This window comes from Drosophila serrata, unplaced genomic scaffold, assembly GCF_035046125.1.
Source record: "Drosophila serrata isolate PLE 108 unplaced genomic scaffold, ASM3504612v1 contig_293, whole genome shotgun sequence".
Taxonomy (NCBI): Eukaryota; Metazoa; Arthropoda; class Insecta; order Diptera; family Drosophilidae; genus Drosophila; species Drosophila serrata.
In genome coordinates, this window is record NW_028257191.1 from 642,072 (window position 1) to 655,254 (window position 13,183).

Consider the following 13,183-nt stretch of genomic DNA (forward strand, 5'->3'; position numbering starts at 1 on the left):
AACCAATGTAAACAATCCACATCCGGAACAAGCAATGCTCCTTCTCAATAACATAAATAATTCTTCAATCAATATCCCAAGCGGGCGATCTCGCTCCCCAACTCTTGTAAACAAAGGGCAATAGAAGTAAGATTTTTGTCACAATAATTTAGTCTTAAGCTGAAATCATTTGAATAAAGACGTGAAGCGGAATATTCGTTTTATTAATTCAACTAAGCGTTGTCCTTAGTCAACTGACGGGACATTAGTTCGACTCACAAAACAGAAACACTTCACTATACATACAAATAAATATAGACGGACGGACACGGCTAAGACAAATTGGTGGCATTGGTGTTTCTGCCACGACGCCCCACCCATCCTGCGATGCCTCCTGGTGTACTGGTCTAATCCATTTTCATTATAATATTTTATTTTAATTTATATTTACAAACGTATACTTCTTTTGCTATGGGTCATCACCCCACTCCCGGCAAGAGCGTGGCCTTAGCCAGCGATGCGCTTGCGCCTGGCTGCCTCTTTTGGGGACTCAAAACTCCCGGAGGAGAAGCACTTCAATGATTCGGCCTCAATCGGCCACAAAATTATGTTTCCCTCTTTTGTCCCTAATCCCTGCTGGAGCTCCAATAGAAATTTAGGGGTATGGGCGTTTGCAACAAAAAAGCAAAGAAAGAAAAACGACCGGCTTCTACTCCGTTCCCCTTTGATCACAGCGCTCGTGTTGCACCAATCCCGGACCCAGGATACGGTCAAGCGGAGGACACGGGTAACGAACGAATGTAACACTAAACACTTAATATTATCCTTACTTAAATAGCAAACTAAATTAAAAACTATATGGCAAACCCCTTTTTGATGGCCCCTTTCCGGAACGGACTCACCGGATTAGCTGGCAGCGCTCTGGGCTTCTGCGGCGGCTCTGGTCACGGCCTCGGCGAATGCAAGGTATTAAGGCGGCGGCAAGGCGGTCCTACGGCGGCTCTGGTGATGGCTCCGGCTGCTCTGGTGATGGCTCCGGCTACGGCTCAAGTGGCGCTACGCGAGGCGCCGGCAAGCGCGGCTCTCTGGCGGCGCTGAGGCGGCGGAACTGAGGCGGCTCTGGGCTACGGTATGGAGGCGGCGGCACTGATGCGACGGCACTGAAGCGACGGAACTAAGACGGCTCTGGGCTACGGAATGGAGGCGGCGGCACTGAGGCGACGATCGGTCACGTCGTCCACCTTAATTCCTCGTGGTCACGTTCGTTCTTCCCGACTTTTTTCACAAAATCCGTCGCACACGTTTTCATCCAGAATTTCACTGCCGGGTTTTTTCCATTAGCACCTCCATTTATAGCCCCGGTTCCTTCCCTCTGTTCCAGAGGTCCAGCCGTTACTTTTCCTATTCCCTCATTGCCTTTGCCGAGAGAAAGGGCAAGAACCCTTTCTCTTAGGCCGCATTCGAAATTCCCGGTTCGCTCATTTTCCTCGCCCCCTCCTGGTCCTACCAATTCTACCTATACCTATCGATACATCGATAGTCTCTCAGCCCGTTCCCACCCGAAATGCAACAAATTGTTTACCAAAATTGGTATATAGACACCTTGATCCATAACAAAGTCAATAATTGTTAATTTTTCCAACCTCGAGGGTGGATTGGATGCGGTTGTTGGCGCCGTTTCCCGACAGCTGCACGAGGTACCGGTTGGCGCCATCCTCTACCATAAACCGTCGGTTGCGGTCTGGCGCCAGACGTATCCGTTCCTGGATCAGGGCGTGTAGGTCCACCTCTATTGCTCCTCCTTCGATCTGTCATCCCTCGGGCGCGGGAATGATTTACTCCGGATCGATCTCTTCGTCGGGCGGTGCTGGTCGACGCCCAGTAGAATGCGCCGCTTCACATCCTGTAGCTCTGCTCGGGCTTGTTCGTGCTGTCTCCGGAAACGCCACCGGTATTCGTCGGTGGACGGGAGGGGTTGCACAATCATAACTGGGCGATTCCGGGCGGCAGCGCGGCGGAGCACGACGCGGTGAAGGGGTGAGCGTCGCAGCTGCCAACACGGCCAGATGGCGCTCCACCGCGTCGGCGAACGTCAACGTTCTGTAGCAGTGTATCCTTGTCATACTCAGCCTCGGCAATTCCTTCAGCGGCCGGTAGTCGACGCACATCCAGACGTCTCCATTTTTCTTAGCAGCGATGACGATCGGCACGCTATGGGGACTTTTGGATGGCTCGATCGTACCATCGCGTGACAGCTCGTCGATCAGCTTGTCGATGATGGCTCTTTTTGCAGAATTCCGTTGTTAGTATCTCTGCTTAATTGGCTTGTCGTTACGCATAATGATGTTGTGTTCGGCGATGTGGGAGATGCCGGTAAGCGTATCAAACCGTGAAAGTTCTCGCTCGAGGAACTGTCTTACCCACGGTCCTGGGTAGATCTCGGTGTGGTCACTGGAGCGTGGCTCCTTCTCTGAGTCATACTCAGCCTCGGCAATTGCGTATGAATTCTGGAACTCGTCTCGCCTTCCTGCGAAACGGGTTTCATAGGATCGTCGAGGGCTCGGTGGCTTGCGTTGTTGTGTTCTTGTGGGTGTACTGCGTTGGAGTAGTCGTGATGTGGTCACTCTGCAGTAGCGCTCGTGGAGTGGCTTGGAAATGGCTGTGGCCTCGGTGCGTCGTCACGATGGCTTGTATTGCTCTAAGTTGCGTGGGCGGTTGAAACGTGAGTCGGTGTCCGCCGCATTGGAGTGTTCTTGCTCCGTAGCAAAGCACGTCTCTCATAATGAGGACAGCGAGGCTGACGCGGTCTTCTCCCAGCTGGATGGCTAATGTAAGCGTTCGAATTCATTGGAATTTATATAACATCCACGAGCATCCGTCCAACCCACAGTAGATTTATTTTGTCTTTGTACCCAGTTGATTGCAGTAGTCCTCTTTATTACCTCGGTTTTCGTTCACTTATTTATGTGCATTTAAGTTTAGCAAATAACGGACAAGTTAATAATTTGTTTTTGCAGTGAGACCCACATGTTTTTATTTCAAGAGCCAGAAGAAGAAGAAAAAGAGAGAGATCAATGTGGCTGTATATCGTAACAAAGGAAAAGACATAACTTTACATTTATATATACATACATATATACTGTTTTTGCTAACTAAAATGTAGCAATTTTTTTTTTTTACATTTTGTAAATGCGATATTTCAACAGAGTTACCTCTCGGCCGGTCCCATCCGCTAGTTTGAGCTCCGAAGCGTGGGAGCGCACGGCTCCTTTCGTCTTCGAATCGTCTGGCAAGGCGCTAGTTAACATACCCCTCTCCACGGCCACAGGGAGAGAACACAGACGCGACAACAACAAAGATCGTCAACGCATGACTCTGACAAACACACACATTCTTGTACACTCATACCTATACTCGTCAAGAATTCATTGTAATAAACAGTCAGTCTTATTTTGTACTCTAAGCAACACGGTCGTTTGTTTGCAAGCCTTCCTTCCAGCATTTAGTAAAGCGATACTCGCATACGAGATCTCCTCTACTCCCTCGGTCACGAGACTGTAACTGGCGCAGCCGAACTACGAACAAGGGATTAACCATGCCCACTACGCTTATCGTTCTAATTTCTTTGTGTGCTGAGGTGAGTGAACAGTTGACAGCGGTGGTCGTGGAAACTTTTAGTAGCGAAATAATTATAATACATACATACTTAAAAGAGAGAACAACTGAAAAAGAAAATAAAACATAATAACGTGCAAGTGCAAATGGGATTTCAGGAGGGAGCGATATACAAAAATGTGCAAATAAAACAAACAAAATGAAATTCTAAATGCCGCGCAAGCGACCGTATATGTGTACATCAAACGCTGATAAGGCACCGGGTTCACTTGCGCGGGACAATTTACAACTACTCTACCAACAAGTTGTTGTGTGCGATGACCGTATATGTGTACATCAAACGCTGATAAGGCACCGGTATCATCCATACACAACAACACAACAAAAAAAAAGAGAAAAATTAAATGAGAAATTGGCAAATAGATCAAAAACTCGACATCTCAAACTACTGTGTGTGGCGACCGTGCGAGTGTGCCGGAGATCACTAGGTGTGCGTGTGTGAGAGAGTACGTGTATGCTTTTTGGGTATTTCATCAGAATAGTAATTTCATCACTATGCCAATATTGCATCAGCCCGTAGCTATACTGCGATTGGTTGTTGTGGCCCCGCATTTATGAGAACAACCGTTAGGTCGCGACGACAGCCTGGCGTCGCTGTCGCCGAGTGTGGTTCATTGTGCACCGAAGAAGAATATTGAGAAGACAGATCAGTCGAATATTAGGCTTCGTTGTGATTAGAACTCGCTGCGTAAGAACCGAAATATAACAACGTGCTTTCAAATATCACCGATGCGCCAATGTGTACATCAATCGCCTACAACGCAACGGGACAATCCGCACACAGTGATTTACAAAAATAAATGTAAGTTATGTGATTAACGACCGTATATGTGTACAACAATCGCTGTTAAGGCACCGGGATCGTTTCCATTTATCAATTTACATGAACGCAAATTTATTATTATGAAATACATAAAAACAAAAATACTACTAAAAAGAAACAAAAAAAAAAAATAAATAAAATAAAATAAATGTCATACACAGTGATACTGTTCCCTTCGGCAAATTTCAAGTAATCATGTACATATGTATTTGTGTTACGCCGCTTGTGAAATTCTTGTTGCGTCGTTGTGCAGTGGCTGCCGCTAAGAGCTGACGACGCGCCAGAGTGGCGGACCGACACTTGATGCCGCGTTGGCTTGCACACTGTTGAATTCCTTTTATACACTACGCACTACGAAAATAGAACCATATTAAAAAAATAAAATAAATATGAATTAAAGGAAAATGTTATATGTTATATTATATACAAAAAAAAGAGGAAACAACAAAACATTCCACGTACAACTTAACGTTATTGTTGTCACATGTTCACTAACCTCTAAAAAAAAAAAAAAAAAAAAAAGCATTGAATATTTGCTGAATCACATGCATTGCAGTTGAAGTCGATAACATCTACAAAGCCACAAAAAAAAAACAAAAACAACAGCAGGGGTGGAGGAAGGCACAGCGGCACTGCACGAGTGGCATGCAACTTACACTAAACACAGGGAAGCAAGGAGAAGAGAAACTGCGTAGCGAACACACACTACAGGTTTTCTTTTACTTTGTAAAGAATACATACAAATTTTCTTGCACCCAAGCATAGATACATATACATAGTGTCACTTATTATAGTACACTAAATTACCACACTAATATACAAACGAAGCCGTATAGCAGATATACACACCCAAAATTTATCCTATAAAAAAAAAAAAAAAAACATATACACATAAGTAATATACATATACTTAATTACTACTTTACATTATTACTATTTTATATACACTATATACATACCATTTCTTCTCAATACACGTAAATGTACAAAAGAAGATTGGATCCAAGAAGCGAGGCCAGTCTATCTGAGACAAGGAAAGCAATAGAAACAAAAGAGAAAGACCAGCTAGTTCAATCCCAAAGCAATAGTCCCACCAACGCTATGGATTCCGGTAACGCACAAAGCCCCACCCTTAGCAATTTATCAACTTCCACAAACACAAGCCTGAATCTACCACAACTACTAGCCCTTGTTCATCAACTACCCACCTACGAAGGCCCACCTGACAATCTAGATAGATTCATAGGTAGAGTAGAACAACTACTTTTGTTAGCCGGATCAGTGGACCAAGCAACTTGCGGACACTACTTACCGGGAACTATCCGTGACAAAATTAAAGGCAGGGCGGACGAAGCGCTGAGTATCTGCGATGTACTCCTCAGTTGGGATGATATCAAAGCAAACCTAAAGCGACTATACTCCAGTAAAAAAACGGAAGAAATGCTTGTTAGAGAGCTACATAATCTTCCGGACGGACTCAGTATGGGAAAGTTATATTACACAGCCACTAAAATAAGAAGTGAATTAATGTCCCTGGCCAGAGAAACAGACCCTAGTGAACACTCACTCACAACCAAACGTGACCAATATGACAGATTCTGCCTTAATACATTCCTAGTTGGATTAAGGGACCCACTTAGGTCAGCCATTAGGAACCAAAGACCAGAGACAATTGAGAAAGCGTACGAGTACGGACAGATCGAATTGAGTTTTTCTAGAAACCTGAATAAACGCCATGATAACACCAACAACGACAATAATAGTCGCTTTACACAGCGACAACAAAATTTTAACAACAATAATGAAAGACGCTTCGCACGTCAACATAATGGCAATAACATTCGACAATCACCACGATTACCTTAAGAAACTAAACGAATTTAGAAAAGACATATACCCAAAAGTACAAGAACATTTAAACTTGACCACAGAGAAAAGATTGACTAAATTAAACGAGGAAAGAGAGACACCAGTCCAAGTCGAGCCCAATGATACAGTATTTAGAAAAGAAAACCGTAGAAACAAGATAACTCCGAGATTTTCACTTCACAAAGTAGGTAGAGACAAAGGCATCACCTTCTTAACAACTAAAGGTCAAATGTTACACAAACAAAAAATTAGAAAAACAGTTAAGAAATTTACAAACACCGGATCACCAGCTTAAGCAATAATAATAAAAAAAAATTTTTTTTTTCTCTTTAAAAATGCACAAAACTCTTTCTTTAACGAACTTGGAGAAGACAGAAATAACATTTATTCATTTCAATTTATGGTAATAGGATTATGTATAGTAACTGATTATGTAAGCAACGTAGTTGATAGCCCCTTAGCCAGTAAGCTAAACCTAAATTGTTATTTTATAAGGAACAAATACAACATAAGAGATATAATAAGTAAACAAAATGTGACGTTAGCATTAAATGAACATACTTATGAATTATGTTATACTTTAAAAACAATACACATGTTTAACATTATGATAACCATTATTGAAAAAAAAAATTTGTTAAATTTAAAATATCGTCGGAGTTCGTGGCGTACACCAACAACACGCCGCCTGGCCAACTGTCTCCGATCCGGCCATTCCCCCTCCGTGGCCTTCTCTTCGGACTGGGGGGGGGGGGAGGAGTTAACATACCCCTCTCCACGGCTACAGCATAGATCGTCAACGCATGACTCTGACAAACACACACATTCTTGTACACTCATACCTATACTCGTCAAGAATTCATTGTAATAAACAGTCAGTCTTATTTTGTACTCTAAGCAACACGGTCGTTTGTTTGCAAGCCTTCCTTCCAGCATTTAGTAAAGCGATACTCGCATACGAGATCTCCTCTACTCCCTCGGTCACGAGACTGTAACTCGCTCGCTTATAAAGCTATGCAAGGCCCCCGTATCCAAGGTGGCGTTGAGAGGTTGTTCCTCGACCGTGACCTCTGCCCGGATACGGCTATGATCCTGTTGGATCGCGGTGGTCAGTTTCTCTGGGCATTTGGCGGGGTCTTCGGGTAGTTCCCTGATACTTGCCCTTGCCCGTTTTCCGGCGTCTGGTTCCTGCAGCAATTCGAGTGCCTTTTCGGCCACAATCCCAGCAGAACATGATTCTGGGGTTGCGACATTCCCTGGCCGCAGAGGCGGCAGGCAGTATGTACGTTGATACGACCAGAGGCCGGATGTGACAGGCTATTTGGTCTGGTTCACGGGTGGAGTCTAGTGTGTGACGTCAGCTGGAGAGTTTCGTTGTCGTGGCTGCTGTGGAGTGCTGACATTCGTCGTGTAGCTTGCGTTCATCTTGTTCTTCGAGGTCGTTGGTTGGTGTGTGTGTGTTCGGTCATGGTGCCGCTGGTTGTATGTCCACGGAGAGCTCTTCCTCCGCGGATGCGTGCGACTTTGTAGTTAACGACTATTTGTGTTAATTTGGCCAAAGTCCTGAAATCCTGCCGACGTGTGAACATCTGTGCTTCGGGAGGCATATTCTCGTAGATGCTTTCCAGTTCCTGCTCTTAAGTCCACCAGATATTCCTTAAATGGCTCAGTTTTTCTTTGGTAGCGTGTGCGGATCTCATCATCCATCCAGTTGTTGGTTATATCGAGGCGGTAGGAAAAATTCCAAGATTTCTCGGGACACCTCGGTCCAGGTCTTGCCTTGGAGACCGCTGGTACGGAACCAGTTCTCCGCTCGTTCCGATAGCATGTCGATGAGTGCGTGGGACGGACAATTCCTCTTGATCTGGTAAGTATCCGCCCGTTCCTCTTGGTGATCTTTTAAACTACGCGCATCAGAGGGGCCGTCAAACACTAGTCCCCCTTTGGTGACCTTGTCCACCAAGAAAGAGAAGCTGTTCATGTCCAGCTGTGTGGTATGTAGTTGTTCGTGTGTTACCTTCCGACTTCCGAGCCGAAGGTCAGGTACTTCGTGTAATCGCGAGGGTCTGGTTACCACTGGGCTTCTCCATCTCCGGTGGGAGCGGTTCTTGTTGATCGTTCGATGTTGATTCCTTGATCGCTTGAGGAGATCTCTGGATGTGACCTGTTTGATCGCTCGATGAGGACTGTTTCTCGTGCTGGTGGCCGTCGGTCTTATATGTAGGCGCAGCCGGCCTCGGCCTCCTGAATACGTTACTTTGACATTGATGAAATTACGAAATGGCCCTCCACCGATCACAATTGAAGAAGTAGTCGTTTTGAATGACCTCACAGATTTTTTATTACCTTTTCAGGAAGCGACCTTATCGGTGTCAACAAACATAAAAGTTTCTGTTTCGCTCGTCATTCCTGTAATAACCGAGATTTATCATAAGATGAATCAATTCAATTTAAAGTTACGAACACAGTAAGGAATATTAATATATGACTTTATTAAGAGACGTTTAGTCTAAAGATTGAATTCATTTGAAACGCGCACATTTCCTCGCATCGTTACTCTCATTGATCCCCGTTTCAAAAAAGATGGCTTTCTCACAGGCCCAAATGCAGATCAAGCAGCCAAAGCATTGAAGCTGGAATCGCTTAAGATAAAGTATACAAATCCACGACGTCCCCCAACACCACCAGAACCAACGTCAAACGAGACACAATGCATTCATGTTTTGCAAAACAAAAACAAAGCTCCTTCCGAGTCGATGCTATTAATGCCATAAGGCAATACTTGGAAAAGAAAAACTTTCCTGATACCTGCGACCCCTTAAAGTATTGGCAGGTATGATTTGCAAATAGTTATAAAAAACATGTTAAATAACAAATATTTTTTACTGATGACAACGCACTAAAATTGGTTGCCAAAAAATAGTTCTGTATACAAGCCTCGTCTTGCGAGTCTGAAAGAATGTTCAGTATAGCTGGACATACTATTTCTGCTCGCAGAACAAGGCTCAAGCCGGAAGTTGTTGATCAACTTCTTCTTCTCAACAAAAATGGACTTTATATCGATCTCAAATAAACCTTAATGTTATTGTTTAAACTGTTTCTGTTTTTCTGCTGTTTTTTCTTATTATTTAAAAACATATATGTTTCACTTGATGTTTTTTTTTTTTTTTTTTTTTTGAAAACATCGAAAACATCGATGGGCACGCACTTCGATGTTTTTGCACCTCTATGCTGAAAGCAGTGGTGTAATTTTTTTCTGAGAAAAAAAGCTGTATCAACGAAAAAAAGGTCGAAAAAAGCGGACCAGAGAAAATAAGTTAAGAAAAAAGCTGATTTTTATAAAGCAATGTGCTGTTTGGTTTTCATTAATAAACCCTCCGTTCAATACTTAACATAAAATATATAATTTTCAAAAATTTAGAATTATGGTATAATAAATATATCGTCAATATTATTGACATCATCAGTTGGATAAAAATGCACTTATTGTGTCAACGCAGCCCATACGTAAAATTTTAAGAAAACTAATTTCTAATTTAACAAGAAAGGAAGCTAACTTCGGCACGCCGAAGTTTATATACCCTTGCAGATAGAACTTCTATGAATAGGAATCCATACAATAAAAATTATATATATTTGTGTTAAAAAACAATGAAGTAATACCTGCTATCACTTCATTCACCTATACATATTATATTTGCAGTTTTACATTCACAGATTTGCATTTTTCCTCTACATCAAACGATCGCTTGTATGGCACCTATATGATATAGTCGTCCGATTTTCATGAAATTTGACACTAAATTTAAAGACTAATATAAAATGGCTATACCTCAAATTTTATGAAAATCTGTTGAAAACCGAAAAAGTTATAATTTTTAATTGTATTAATTTCTCAATCGTTCCTATGGGAGCTATATGATATAGTTGTCCGATTTTCATAAAATTGTATGCAAAATTGTAGAGTATAGTAAAATGGCTATATCTCAAATTTGATCAAATTCTATTGAAAACTGAAAAAGTTAAAAATTTTTTTGTAAAAATTTTCCGATCATTCTGATGGCAGCTATATGATATAGTCGTCCGATCCGGCCCGTTCCGACATATATACGAGTGAAAGTATATAGAAGGCTAACTACAAAGTTTCATTCAGATAGCTTCAAAACTGAGAGACTAGTTTGCGTAGAAACGGACAGACGGACAGACGGACAGAAGGACAGACGGACATGGCTAGATCGACTCGGCTGTTGATCCTGATCAAGAATATATATACTTTATATAGTCGGAGGTGCCTCCTTCACTGCGTTGCAAACTTCTGACTGAAATTATAATACCCTGCAAGGGTATAAAAATAACCAAGGCAAGGGACTGCATTTGCAGAGCAACTGAAGCCAATTTATAAAAACGGCAGAATCCCGGTAGCCCAGAACTTTATTGCATCATCGACTTTTTTGCACTCTACCAGGGTTATGTCGCTGAACAGACGTTCAAATTAAATTGGCTCAAAAAGCCAGAATTTCCGCTGCCCGCTGTTTTCATATATTTCCCGAAATTACACTTCAAAACAATCCAAATCTGACGGAAAAAAAAACGGAAATGACAACACTGCCAGATAGCCGACTCCACGATCGGTGGGCAGAGGGGCCTTAGGCCGCCCTCCACTGCCTCCGATCCATTTGCTGCTCAGGCGTTCTAGCTCTTCGGTGGCACGAAGCTCGGTGTGCCAGCGTTGGGCTTCGGCCGTTTGCCGAAGATCTTGCATGGTGGCGTGATGGCTACGTGGCTTTCTTACAGCCGAGGCTCGCTCGGCTGCCTCCACGAGTTGCTGTCGGCGATCGGTTTAATCGTCACAATTTAAAAATAAAGCCATTTTATAGATTTAGTTACGATAATAAACCCGATCTTATGCAAATAAATGGGGGCTCTTATTTGCATAATGGTTTAAGCAAACAGTTAAATTAAATAGCAGCTTTAGAAGATATACCGGAATACCTAAGTATTGATGTCAATATTGACGGACTTCCGTTATTTAATAGTTCTCGTGCCCAATTTTAATTCGAATTAATAACTTAAAAATGTTCCTGTTTTGCCAATAGGTGTCTTCATGGGGTATAACAAACCTCTTGATAGCGATGAGTTCTTAAGTAAATTTACTAGCGAGTTGTCCGATATAATCCAGAATGGGATCACTATATTAAATAAAAAAAGTATTTCTTCAGCTTACGGCAATTATTTGCGATGCTCCATCCAGCCATGGGTGTATAAAGTGCTTGCAGGTTGCCAAAAAAGTAAATTCAGTTCAAACATTTAGCACAAAATGTGAGGATACGATTTCCGATGAAGATTTTCGTACCAGAAAGTATCCCAGCCATCACACTTTCAAATATTTAAGTGTTCAGTCCACTTTTGAAGAGTTTTAATTTTAACACAAGCTCCCCTTGATTGCATGCATCTGGTCGAACTAGGTGTAATGCGAAAATTGTTACTGTGGTTATTCAATAATAAAGTCTCAGAAAAGTTGAGCAACATTGAAAATATAACTATTCTAAAGACATTCACATCAATGAGTAGGTATGTTCAAGAGTTTGCCCGCAAGCCGAGAATCTTTGTGGAGCTCCCAAACTGGAAAGCCACAGAGTTCAGACAGTTTTAATTGTTATCGTGTTCAAGTTCACGACTATTTTCTCTATGTATCATGCTCTGACATCCCACCCCGGTCTGACGCTACTATTTATCTACAGCACCTGTCCTAAATTGATCTTTCATCTTTTAAAGTGAACGGACGTGTTTTTTTCTTGCGCTCTCGTTTTGTGTTAAAGTTTGAATTTAACCATCAGGGTTAACTTAAATTTTCTAATTTGTGTTTATAACTTCCCATTCACTTCGCGTGTGCATGCAGCTATTCTAATTTGTGTATATAATTGGTTTTATTTTCCAATTTAGTTGTGCTGCTAGCTAGCTTTTGTTTGCACCGTCGCAACAGCTAAACGTTTTATCTACGTATCTCCCACGCTCTCCACTCTCTTACTTTAGCTGTGCCGCTGCACTTCTTATCTTATTCGATCTCATTCGCTCTCTCGCTCTAGCTGTGACTGTTCACTTCTTTCTTCATAGCCCTGTTGTTATTTTTTCCAAGTACAAGTACAGTGGTAAGTCCTTATAATGTCCGGAAATATTGTCTGTTTCGTCAAAACCTGCAAAAAGGCAATTGCTGCAGGTGACCTTACCATCGGCTGCTGGCTGTGCGACAACGTCATGCACGCCAAGTGTATTGGAGTTGCAGCTCGGACGGTGGACGATGTAAAAAAAAAACATCGGCCTGTGTTACTGTTGTGAGGCCTGTCGCGATGTAGAAAGGGAGATGATGTCTTTCATGCGGAAAACCAAAGCAGTTTTAAGGGCATTTTAACGAGTTTTCGTAAAACTCTTGATATGTTCTTGGCGCTGGACACTCAATTTAATAGCCTTACGCTATTAAATGAGTCTCCTAGGCGCAAAAAAACGGCTATTGGTGGGCAGCATATAGACGGACCCCAACTACTTGCAACGGGCTCTCAGCAGCAGCCTCCCTCGGCACAGCCCTCGACCTCAGCATTAATTCCAAGAGTGCTGAGATCGAGCGCTAGAAAAGATTCGGTACCCGAACGTGCAGCGGGAGTGGCCGTACCGCCGGTGATTTTTGTTTTGTCCCCTGGAGGGTCGCAAATATTGACCCCTCAAAGTCCCGTGTTTAACGATATATCTGCCCAGGGTGTTTGGCCCGGAATACCGGCCGACAATGGCACGGCGGATAACCAATCTGCCTTGCCAAAAGCCCTTATAGCGGTTCCACCAACG